Source organism: Bubalus bubalis, chromosome 3 (genome assembly GCF_019923935.1).
Source record: "Bubalus bubalis isolate 160015118507 breed Murrah chromosome 3, NDDB_SH_1, whole genome shotgun sequence".
Classification (NCBI taxonomy): Eukaryota; Metazoa; Chordata; class Mammalia; order Artiodactyla; family Bovidae; genus Bubalus; species Bubalus bubalis.
The window spans coordinates 95,100,179-95,113,085 of record NC_059159.1 but is presented as its reverse complement, the minus strand read 5'-3'; the positions used below and the strand labels follow the sequence as shown (position 1 = coordinate 95,113,085).

At 36.1% G+C, this 12,907-nt stretch overlaps 1 long non-coding RNA gene across 1 annotated transcript in view; it reads left to right on the top strand.

Annotated features, from left to right (window-relative positions):
• The window catches only part of LOC123332813, a 120,806-nt gene extending 108,127 nt beyond the window's left edge, over window positions 1–12,679 (top strand). The window contains exon 3 of the long non-coding RNA XR_006549870.2: window positions 12,530–12,679. This is a non-coding gene — a long non-coding RNA (uncharacterized LOC123332813). The remainder of the gene's footprint in view (window positions 1–12,529) is intronic.
• Window positions 12,680–12,907: the final 228 nt, after the last annotated feature.

The following is a 12,907-nucleotide window of genomic DNA, read 5'->3' as shown; positions in this document are numbered from 1 at the left end:
TTTAGAATGAGACCCAATAAGAAAGTATGGAGAAGTTTCCTGAATATTCCTGATATAGAAGCATCAAACAGTTTTTTGAAGAACTGTAATTGGGATTGTCAGGATAATGACTATCTCTTTACACACACACACAGACACACAAGTTCATACTGTAATTCCCAGAACCTGCTAGTATGTTATTTTACATGATAAAAGGGACTGTGCAGTTGTGATAAAAATTAAGGAAATTAAGATGAGAGATAATACTGGAATATCCAGTGGGGGATCCGTCTAACCACACATGTCCGTAAAAACTGTGAACCTTTCTGGTCTGTAGTCCAAGTGAGATGTAAGTATGTGGAGGAGGCGGAATCAGAGATATCGTGCTGATGGCTTTGAAGACAGAAAAAGGGGGCCAGGAGCCAAGATATGTAGACAGCTTCTGAAAGCTAGAAAAGACAGATTCTCTCCTAGATCTCAAGAGAGGAGTGCATTCTTGCTGACATTATAGGCTGATGCCATCTGTGTTGTGATCCTGAGTTTCAGGACCATAAAGCAACAAATTTGTATTTTTAAGCTACAGAATTTGTAGTAATCGCCACAACAGGAAACTAATAAGGTAATTTCCTACATCCTAGATAAAAATAGATATTATCAATTTTTTATAAATGAAAGAATTGCATACTACTGTTTGAATGTTCACTTTGTATATAAATTTGAGTCTGTATTCATATTTTAGTGGATATTCTACTGTTTAATACTTTTTCACATTTTATAATCTTGTCAATGTGTGAAAGTATGTGAATGGGAGCAGGGGAAGGTCTTCATAAAAGAAGAATCTGGGCAAATATTAAGTGTCTTTCTTTTCTTTGGCCTGTTTTATTTGAGTCAAGAAGGTTCCATCATTCCTGGTGAACTTACTATCATCTTTTATGTGTGTGCATCCTCATTTCTCCAAATATTCAAAGCTAGATCCTTCATACACTACTTACTTTAGCTGAATGCAAGGAAACTTCTGCCATTTTAGCAACAGAATTAACATTAATAAATTGTATCATCAAATAAATCACCTTTCCCATTAACAATTAATTAAACTGCCAGCAAGCCTATTAGCATTTACTCATGGCTGACTTGTTCTTGGATAGCCTTTTATTCCAAGTCACTTGTAAAGAGATGTTTTTGTTAGTTAATGCCCAGTGTAATTAGCTTCCATTGAAATATTGATTTTACATTAAGGAAGATAAATGTTAAAGTATTGGCAACTGAATGTTTTTATAAAGACTGACATTTTATAGATAGAAAAGATATTGTGCTGTCACTTTTGTGCAATTTCAATATGTACATTATTTTCTGTACACAGCATATACTTAGAGTGGTGTTCCCAAATATCTTGCTTGAAGAGGTCAGGTCAAAATCTCTACATCTGGATTAAACACACATGTAACCCTACCTATTTATACATCAGGAATATCACATACAATCTCCCCCCTAAGGAAATCTATACCTGGGAAACCTACAGAACTTTTTTTGGCATAGCACCAACTTCCCAAACTTCAATTTTTGAACTTTATCTGGTAACTACAAGTATATTTTAGTCTTGATTTTAATAATGGTTTTGATGATGGTGAAAAAAGGCAAGAGGATATTGAAGTAATGACTTTGATAACATTCATTCTGTCCTTCGGGGCTTCCCTGGTGGCTCAGGCAGTAAAGAATCTGCCTGCAGTGCTGGAGACTTGGGTTCAATCACTGGATTGGGAAGATCCCCTGGAGGAGGGCATGGCAACTCACTCCAGGATTCTAGCCTGGATAATCCCCATGGACAGAGGAGCCTGGAAGGCTACAGTCCATGGGGTCACAAAGAGTAGGACAGGACTGAGCAACTAAGCACACCACAGCACATTCTGCCTTTTCCTTGTATGGTGTGTGTATGTATGTCTGTGTAAATATGTGCATATATTTTCCTCTGTAGAGAAATTGTTACGAATGAAAATTGTGTTTTATTGATATTAGATTATTATTTTATAGAGATATTTAGTGAATAACACAACATATTGTTACCAGAAAAGACAATTAATAATCAATATAAGTATTGTGAGCTTGTAGTCATTGTTTCTTAGAAAATGTGATGTGGAAAATGGAAATGTGCATGCCCAGAATCATATATTATGCAACTTGAAAGTAATATTATATAATAGTGCTGTAATAAGCATTTTTCTCAGTCAAATTTTCCTGGGTATTTGGACATGATGCAAGATGCTTGCTTAAATAACATCCCCAGAGTCACCTTTGATCTTCTGCTCCATAAATCTACCTGCTTGTGAGACATCTCTTCTTGACTGAATAATAGGCAGTTAAGGCAGTTACAGTCACCTTATTGTTTCCACATTCCAAAAACCTCATTTGCTTTTGTTTCCTATCACAGTGAAAAGCACCATAAAAAGATGGCATCAATTCTAACACACTCTCTACCTCATTTTTGTGCATCCCTACTGTGATCCTTGGAAGCTCTGTCAATTTTGTGCCAGGCATGGACAGGGTAAACTTCACTCAATTCTATCCAAAAGGTTAGATTCTGCCTTTCCAAATGCAATGAAAAGTGGTTCTCTAAGAGGTCTGACTAACCTCCTCAGGATTATTCCTTGAAGCAAGGTGAGGATTCCATTCGAAACCAAGACTTACAGAATGCTGACCAATTCCAAATTTTGGAATTCTCTGCAAGTTGCTTGTCTGATTCTCAAAAGCAATCCCTTTTCAGAACACTTAACACATCTCTTTCATTCAGTTCAAGCTTTTGGGAAAAATCTGTTCTTTCAGATTATTTTTGCTTCTCATGGTTGCTTATTAAGAATCATTCTATTACCACTACAGACCTTAAGGCAGATAATCAAAAAGTGTTACAATAAGATAAAAAGAACTGAGAGGAAAATATGAAATTTAATATTTCAAAATATGTTTGGCTGCAAGTGTGTGATTTTGTTGCATGTGGTTTTTACATTTTTATTTTCTATATACTAGTGTGTACATGTTAACCCCAACCTCCTAATATAGCCTTCCCCCTTCTTTCCCCTTTGGTAATCATAAATTTGTTTTCTATGGCTGTATGTTTATTTTTGTTTTGTAAAGAAGTTCATTTGTAATTTTTTTCCCCCACAGGTAAGTGATATGATATTGTTTCCTCTGTCTTGCTACTTCATTTAATATGATAATCTCTAGATCCAACTATATTATTGAAAATACTATTTTTAAATTATTTTATGGCTAATAGTTCACATATATAATATATGGCACATTACTTTTATCCATTGAGCTCTTGAATGGATATTTAAGTTGCTTCCATGTCTTGGCTATTGTAAATAAGAGCTCTTATGAACACTGAGGGTATATACACCTTCATTTTAATTTTATTGGGGTGTAATTGATTTACAATGTTGTGTTAGTTTCAGGTATAGTGATTCAGCAAAGTGATTCAGCTATGCATACACATATAGTGATCCTTTTTTAGATTCTACTCTCATATACGTTGTCACAAATATTCGGTAAAGATCCCTGTCCTAAACCATAGGTCCTTGATATCTATCTTATACATAGCAGTGTGTGTATGTTTATCCCAAGCTCCTGATGTATGCTTCCCTACCATGTTTCCCCTTTGGTAATCATAAGCTTGTTTTCCATAACTATAAGTCTGTTTCTGATTTGCAAAATGGTTAATTTGTATTATTTTAAAAATTAGATTTACATATGAGTGATATCATATATTTGTCTTTCTCTGATTTATTTCTCATAGTATGATATTCTCTAGGTCCATCTGTGTTGCTGCAAATGGCATTATTTCATTTTCTTTTTATGGCTTAGTATTACTCATTGCATTTATGTGTCATATCACTTTATTCATTCAACTGTTGATGGAAATTTAGGATGCTTCCATGTCTTATTGTAAATATACTGTAGTGAATGCTGGGGTTCATATATTCTTTTGTATTAGATTTCCTCTGGACATATGCCCAGGAGTGGGTTTGCTGAATCATATGATAATTTTGGTTTTAGTTTATTAAGGAACAACCATACTGTTCTCAATACTGGTTGTACCAATTTTCATTCCCACTAATAGTGTAGAGGGGTTCCCTTAACTCCACATCCTCTCCAGCATTTTTTGTTTGTAGACTTTGTGATGATGGCCATTCTGACTTGTGTGATTTGACTTCCATTTCTCTGATAATTTGTATGTTGAGCATCTTTTCACGTGCTTTTTAGCCATATGCATGTCCTCTATGGAGAAATGTGTATTTAGACCTTCTGCCTATTCTTTTTTTTATTCAATTTGGGTTTTTTGACATAGACATGCAAGAACTGTTTGTATGTTTATGAGATTAAACCTTTTTGGTAGCTTGATTTACAAGTATTTTCTCCCATTCTCTGGATTGCCTACTCATTTTGTACATAAAAGAACTATACAAACAAGGTCTTAGTGAACCATGATGGTGTGGTCATTCACCTAGAGCCAGACATCCTGGAGTGTGCAGTCAAGTGCAACATTACTACAAACAAAGCTAGTGGAGGTGATAGAATTCCAGCTGAGCTATTTCAAATCCTACAAGATGATTCTGTGAAAGTGCTGCACTCAATATGCTAGCAAATTTGGAAAACTCAGCAGTGGCTATTGGATTGGAAAAGGTCAATTTTCATTCCAGTCCCAAAGAAGGGCAATGTCAAAGAATGATCGGACTATCATACAGTTGCACTTATTTCAAATGCTAGTACAGTGGTACTCAAAATAATTCAAGCTAAACTTAAATAGTACATGAACCAAGTACTTCCAGATGTACAAGCTGAATTTAGAAAAGGCAGAGGAACCAGAGATCAAATTGCCAACATCCGTTGGATCATAGAAAAAGCAAGGGAATTCCAGAAAAACATTTTCTTTATTGATTATGCCAAAGACTTTGACTGAATGTATCACAACAAACTGTGGAAAATTCTTAAAGAGATGGGTATACCAGACCTCCTTACCTGCCTCCTGAAAAACCTGTATGCAGGTCAAGAAGCAACAGTTAGAACTGGACATTGAAAAATGGACTGGTTCAAAATTGGAAAAGGAGTATATCAAGCCTGTGTATTATCACCCTGCTTATTTAACCTCTATGCAGAGTACATCATGCAAAATACTGGGCTGGATGAGTTACAAACTGGAATCAAGACTGCTGGGAGAAATATCAATAACCTCAGATATGAAGATGATACCACTCTAATGGCACAAAGTGAAGAGGAACTAAACAGCCTCTTGACAAGAGTGAAATAAGAGGGGGAAAAGTTGGCCTAAAACTCAACATAAAAAAAAGTTAAGATCATAGCATCCCGACCCATTACTTCATGGAAAATAGATGGAGAAAAAAGTAGAAACAGTGACAGAATCTTTTCTTGTGGACAGTGACTGCAGTCATGAAATTTTAAAGACACTTGCTCTTTGGAAGTAAAGCTGTGACACAACTAGACAGTATATTAAAAAACAGAGACATCACTTTGCTGAAAAAGGTCTGTCTAGTCAAAGCTATGGTTTTCCAGTAGTCATGTATGGATGCGAGAGTTGGACCATAAAGAAGGCTGATGGGTGAGAAACTGATGCTTTTGCCTGTGGTGCTGGAGAAGACTCTTGAGCATCCCTCGTACAGTAAGGTTATCAAACTAGTTGATCCTAAAGGAAATCAACCCTGAATATTCATTGGAAGGACTGATACTGAAATTCCAATACTATGGCCACCTGATATGAACAGCTGACTCAATGGAAAATACCCTGACACTGGGAAAGATTGAGAGCAGGAGGAAAAGTGGGTGACAGAGGATGAGATGGTCAGATGGCATAACTGAGTTAATGGACATGAGTTTGAGCAAACTCCAGGAGACAGTGAAGGACAAGGAAGCCTGGCATGCTGCAGTTCATGGGGTCCCAAAGAGTCAGACAGGACTTAGTGATTGAACAACAACATGGTTTCCTCTTCTGTGCAGAAACTTAGGTTTGATTAGGACCCATTGTGATTGAGGACAGGAGGAGACGGGGCAACAGAGGATAAGATGGTTGGATGGTATCACCAACTCAAAGGACATGAATTTTAGCAAACTATGGGTGATAGTGAAGGACCGGCAAGCCTGACATGCTACAATTTATTGGGTTGCAAAGAGTTGGATATAACTTAGCGACTGAACTACAACAAAGTCCCTTTTTTTTTTTCCATTTTCATAACTCTATGTGTTGGATCAATGCAATTGCACTGAATCTGTAGATTGCCTCCAGCAGTATAACCATTTTGACAATATTGGTTCTTCCAATTCAAGAGCATGGTATTTTTACCATATGTTTCTGTCATCCTCATTTTCTTTCATCAGTGTCTTACTGTTTTTGGAGTACATGTCTTTTGTCTATTTGTCTGCTCAGTCACTTCAGCAGTGTCCAATTCTTAGCTATCCTATGGACTCTAGCCCACCAAATTCCTCAGTCCCTGGGATTTTCAGTCAAGAATACTGGAGTGGGTTGTCATGCCCTCCACAGGGTATCATCCAGACCAGGGTTTGAACCTGAATCTCCTGCACTGCAGGCAGGTTCTTTACTGCTAAGCCATCAGGAAAGCTCTTTATTTCCTTAAGTAGGTTTATTACTTAATTTTTTATCCTTTTGCCATGATGGTAAATGGGGTTGCCTTCCTAATTTCTCTTTATGATATTTCTTTTTAGTGTATAGGAAGCATGATATTTCTGTGTATTAATTTTGTATCCTACAACTTTGTTGAACTCATTTATGAATTCTAGTAGTTATCTGGTAGTATCTTTAGGATTTTATATGTATGCTATATATTCTATTGGTTTTCAAATGATAATGACATTTTCTTGTATTCATAATAACGTTGTTTAGCCATAAATTTTATGTATATATATATGTAAAAATACACATGTATATATTAAAATACATAAAACTATATATACATATATATTTGATATTATATGTAACATATATATGAATTATTGTTTTCAGTTACTATTTTATTTGGGTCATCCTACCAGTTTGGTTTAATTGACTTTCTGATGGCTTAATGGGTAAAGAATCTGCTTGTAATGCAGGAGACAGGAGATGAGGCTTCCATCCTTGGGTCAGGAAGATCAGCTGGAGAAGGAAATGGTAACCAACTCTTAATATTCTTGCCTGAAAAATCTCATGGACAGAGGAGTGTGGTGAGCTATAGTCCAAAGGGTCACAAAGAGTTGGACACAACTGAGCAAGTAAGCAAGTATGGACACAGTAGTTTGACTTGGGGCTTTCCCTGGTGGCTCAGTGGTAAAGACTCTGCCTGTCAAGTGGGAGACCTGGGTTCATTCCCTGGGTGTGGAAGATCCTCTGGAGAAGGAAATGGGAACCTACTCCAGTATTCTTGCCTGGGAAATCCCATGGATAGAGGAGCCTGGCAGGCTATAGTCCCTGGGGTCACAAAGAATCAGACATGACTTAGCAACTGAGCACACATGCACTAGTTTGACTTAGTGCTCAGCTTTACTTGATCTATATTTTTTTGGAAAGTGTTAGTTGCTCAGTTGTGTCTGATTCTTTGCAACCCTATGGACTGTAGCCCACCAAGTTCCTCTGTCCATGGAATTCTCCAGGCAAGAATACTGGAGTGAGTTGCCATTCCCTTCTCTGGGGAATCTTCCCAACCCAGGGATTGAATGCAGGGTCTACTGCATTGCAAGCAGTTTCTTTACCATCTGAGTCAAATAGCCTTGGCTAAGTTTTTTTAGGTGTGGGGACAATCTTTGCTCCTGTGTCAAGTACCTCATGACAATTTAGCACATTATTTTGACACTGCTGATGACCCAAGGTGAAAACATTCCTTAGAAACATTATTGTTGTCTTTGGAGAAGACAGGTTTTTTGGGGGACATAAACTGAATCCCAAATTAATACATATTAATTAGCATGGCTTTATATTAACAAAATGTTTGTATGTGTCATTCTCTTCATAAGCATATTCTTTTTTAATTTCTTCTTTTCTCTTCTGCCTTTCTCCATCAATTCATCTATTTCTTAAATTTTTAGTATTAAGGAGAGTATCTTAGAGAATAAAATCTGAAACTATCGTACATTTTTTCAAATTAATGACATCATTGCTGATCCCAAGTAATCATCCATATGGAAACACAGTCAATATCAATGAGCAGAAGTAGGCTGACGAAAAGATAGTGAGATCAGTCTAAGGAATCTGTGTTTTAATATGTGCAAATCTAGTCAAGATGGTGAAATTAAATTTCCTATTTACAGGAATACCATGGTATCCATAGATAAGCATCTTAGTCAAAAGTTTCATTTCCTTTCTACCATTTATTATTACCTCTGACCTTTTTCATGCCCAAAGCAGAGCTTTACAAATCTTTTAAAAGTGTACTCTCTCAGAACAGCCAGAAGTTTCAGTCTACTAGAATCATTTGTTGTGCAGTTGGTCTACAATGGCGAATAACTATTATACTTTGTTTTTCTATGTGAATTCTCTGTTTCTTTCCTCATTAAGCAGAGTACCTCTATTGCTCCCTGCATCTAGATTGATCATGGTGAATTTCTTTGACCACTGCAACATGGTTAGAAAGAATATTGTGTCACTTCCAAGTTAAGGCCTCAGGAGGCTTTTCAGATTCTTGACCTTCTTGGAACCTAGCTGCAATGAGGTGCCCCAGCCAATAGCAGCACGCAACATCCATACGTGTTAAGGAGATGGCATGTGATCAGCCATCACCAGTGAAACTGCCAACGGTAGGCGTGAGACTTACTGACTCCTTGGAAAGCAGTGAAGAGACATCTTAGTTGAGAATTGACCAACTCTTAAAACTATAGATCTGAGAGGAAATGAACAGATTAATTTGGGGGTGATTTTTAAGTATATATATTAAACCTATATATTTGGGGTAATTTTTAAAATACATATATAGAGAGAGAAGAGGTCTGATACAATGCCTTTTACACATTCAGAGTGAGATAGAATGGAGGGTTTTTTTTAATTTGTTATATAAATATATAGTACTTTAATATATATGATAATTATTTCCTTACTATGTAAGAAAAACAGCTTGAAATTATATAATCTGTATTTAATAGCTGTTGAATTTGCATTGGTAATAACATTGTTAAATATAGAGTTCAGAATTATTGTTATGTAAATAAAATGTGACTTGTCAACAGTTGTGGGTATTATGTTGCCTATAGTACATGTTAACTTTTTTTTTCATGAGGAATACTGAGTGGATTCACATATGATAATTCTTGAAGACAATTTTTTTTTCTTATATGGATTAGCATTTAATTTTATTTGACATGTTAACATATAGAATTTTATAATTTCACTAGTTATTTCATCAATTTTTGATTGAATATTCCAATTTTTAAAGTAAGTTTATTTATAGAGCAGTTTTAGTTCCCAGCAAAATTGAGCAGAAAGCTCACATATACCCCCTGTCCCTAAACTGCACCCACTATGTTTATCCGTCACCAGAGTGGTGCATTTGTTTCAGTTGATGAACCTACATTGACACATCATTGTCACCCCAAACTTGTAGTTCATATTAGGGTTCATTCTTGGTGGTGTATTTTCTGTGGATTTGGACAAATGTGTTAACCCGTATCCACCATTATAGTTTTAGACAGAGTCAGTTCACTGTCATAAACAGCCTTTATGTTCTATTAATTTTTCCCTTGACGTTGTCCACAGTCTTGTTATTTGCTCCAATAGTTTAGCTTTGCTAAAATGCTATCTAGTTAAGATCATCTAGTATGTAGCCTTTTCAGATTGCTATTTTCACTTAGTAATAATCATTTAAGATTCCTCCCCATCTTTTTATAGCTTGATAGCTCATTTCTTTTCAGCACAGAATAATATTCCATTATATTTATCTACCACAATTTACCAACCCTACTAGTATCATTTTGTTTGCTTCCAAGCTTTGCAATTATGAATACAACTTTAATAAACATGTGTACAGTTTTTTTCTGGAAGTAAGTTTTCATCTCCTTTGGAAAAATGCTGAGTGTGATTGCTGGATCATATAGTAAGAACATGATTACCTGGTAAGAAACTTCCAAACTGCCCTCCAAAGTGGCCATGCCATTTTGCATTCCCACCAGCAATGAATCAGAGTTCTGTTACTGCACATTCATGATACATTTGGTAGTGTCAGTGTTCTGGATTTTGGCCTTTCTAATAGATGTGTAGTAGTATCTCATTGTTTTATTTTGCATTCCCCTAGCTACAGTGATGTGCAAAATCTTTTCATAAGCCCATTTGCCATATGTTTATCTTCTTTGGTAAAGTCTCTATAAAGGTATTTGGCCCATTCTTTAATTGGATTGTTTTCTTAGTTTTAACTTTGAAACATTCTGTGTATTGTTTAGATAAAAGTCCTTCATATGTCTTTTAAAAATAAATTTTCCCAGTTTGTGACTTTTCTTCTCATTCTCTTGACATTGTTGGTTGCAAATCAGAAGTTTCTAGTTGAATAAAGTATACAGTTTAGCAGTTATTTCTTAATGTATCACGCTTTTGGCATTGTATCTAAAAGATCATTACCAAACCCCAAGTTATCTAGATTTTCTCCTATGTTATCTCCAAGGAGTTTATAGTTTTTATGTTTTTCATTGAGATCTGAGACGTAGTTTGAATTGTTTTGATAAATTCTAGATTTTTCCTTTTTTTTTTTTTTTTTTGGTAAGTGAATGTCCAGTTGTTGCCAGTGCTATTTGTTGAAAATACTACCTTCTCTCCATTAAATTGTCATTATCTTTTTTCAAAGATCAGTTATCTATATTATGAGGGTCTATTTCTGGTTCCTCTCTTCTCTTCTATTGATCTACTTGTCTATTTTTTTCCCCAACATCACACTGTATTGAATACTATACCTTTCTAGTGAGTCTTGAAGCCAGTTAGTATCAGTTCTTTGACTATTCTTCTGCTTCAAATTTGTGTTGCCTTTCTCGTCTTTTGCCTCTCTCTGTAAACTTTAAAATTAATTTGTTGATATCCACAAATTTAACTTGAGAGATTTTGATTGAGACTGCATTAAATCTGTAAATCAATAGATATCCTGTCAGTATTGTTATCCTGTCCAAAGACATGGAATATTTCTTCATATGTTTCCCATTTAAGTTCTTGAATCAGAGTGCTGTAGTACTTCTCATACATATCTTGTACACATTTTCTTAGAACTTCATTTAATTTTTAGACATTGTGTTTTTTTTTTTATTTCAATTCTGTCTGTCCACTGATAGTCCCGACATGCAAGAGCAGGAAAGGACCTCAAGAGGTTCATATGTTCATGCTGTACAGACTAGGAAATTGAGGTCCAGTAAAGGTAAGGTGCCACATCAAAGCTTGACTTGAGATCAGGAGCAGAAAAACAGGCCCTACATCTGTCTCTCTCTCTCTCTCTTAAGTGTGTGTATGGTATTAACACTTCCAATGAAATGATACAATGTTCAGTTCAGTAACTCAGTCGTGTCCGACTCCTTGAGACACCATGAATTGCAGCACGCCAGGCCTCCCTGTCCATCTCCAAATCCCGGAGTTCACTCAAACTCATGTCCATCGAGTCGGTGATGCCATCCAGCCATCTCATCCTCTGTCATCCCCTTCTCCTCCTGCCCCCAGTCCCTCCCAGCATCAAAGTCTTTCCAATGAGTCAACTCTTTGCATGAGGTGGCCAAAGTACTGGAGTTTCAGCTTCAGCATCATTCCTTCCAAAGAAACCCCAGGGCTAATCTTCAGAATGGACTGGTTGGATCTCCTTGCAGTCCAAGGGACTCTCAAGAGTCTTCTCCAACACCACAGCTCAAAAGCATCAATTCTTCAGCGCTCAGCCTTCTTCACAGTCCAACTCTCACATCCATACATGATGACTGGAAAAACCATAGCCTTGACTAGACGAACCTTTGTTGGCAAAGTAATGTCTCTGCTTTTGAATATGCTATCTAGGTTGGTCATAACTTTCCTTCCAAGGAGTAAGCGTCTTTTAATTTCATGGCTGCAGTCACCATCTGTAGTGATTTTGGAGCCCCCAAAAACAAAGTCTGACACTGTTTCCACTGTTTCCCCATCTATTTCCCATGAAGTGATGGGACCAGATGCCATGATCTTAGTTTTCTGAATGTTGAGCTTTAAGCCAACTTTTTGACTCTTCTCTTTCACTTTCATCAAGAGGCTTTTTAGTTCCTTTTCACTTTCTGCCATAAGGGTGGTGTCATCTGCATATCTGAGGTTATTGATATTTCTCCCGGCATACAGTGTTACATCTACATAATTTTTATGAGAAGTTTTCTGAGAAAATTTACATTATTTTATATATCAAATAACACTTTCATAATATATATTTTATCAGAAAAATATTTGTATATATTTATGTGTATACTAATTCATCAGTAGTATAAATATTTTATAGTAACAAAATAATCCTAAATCCTCCCTCCCTCCTGTCCCATGTATTATTGCTATCATTTATTTCATTATACATAACTATATATATTTTTTCAGGCTTTTACATTTTGTTAGGATGGAATGGAGACTTCCAAACTCCTTACATGCCAGACTGGAAACCATAAGTTTTTTCACTGTAACTCTACTGAGTTAGTTGATCTAACGGTTTTGTTTTTTGTTTTGTTTTGTTTTGTTTTGTGGGGGGAGGGCTTAAGGTTTTCTGTATAGAATAGTATGTCACCTGCAAAGAGTGACAGTTTTACTTCTTCCTTGCAATTTGGATGGCTTTTGTTTCTTTTTCTTGCCTACTTTCTCTGGCTAGAACTTTTAGGACTATACTGAATAAAAGTGGCAAGAGTGGGTATGCTTGTCTTGCATCTGATATTTTAGGAAGTTTTCACCTTGGAGTACTATTTTAGCTGTGACTTTATCATA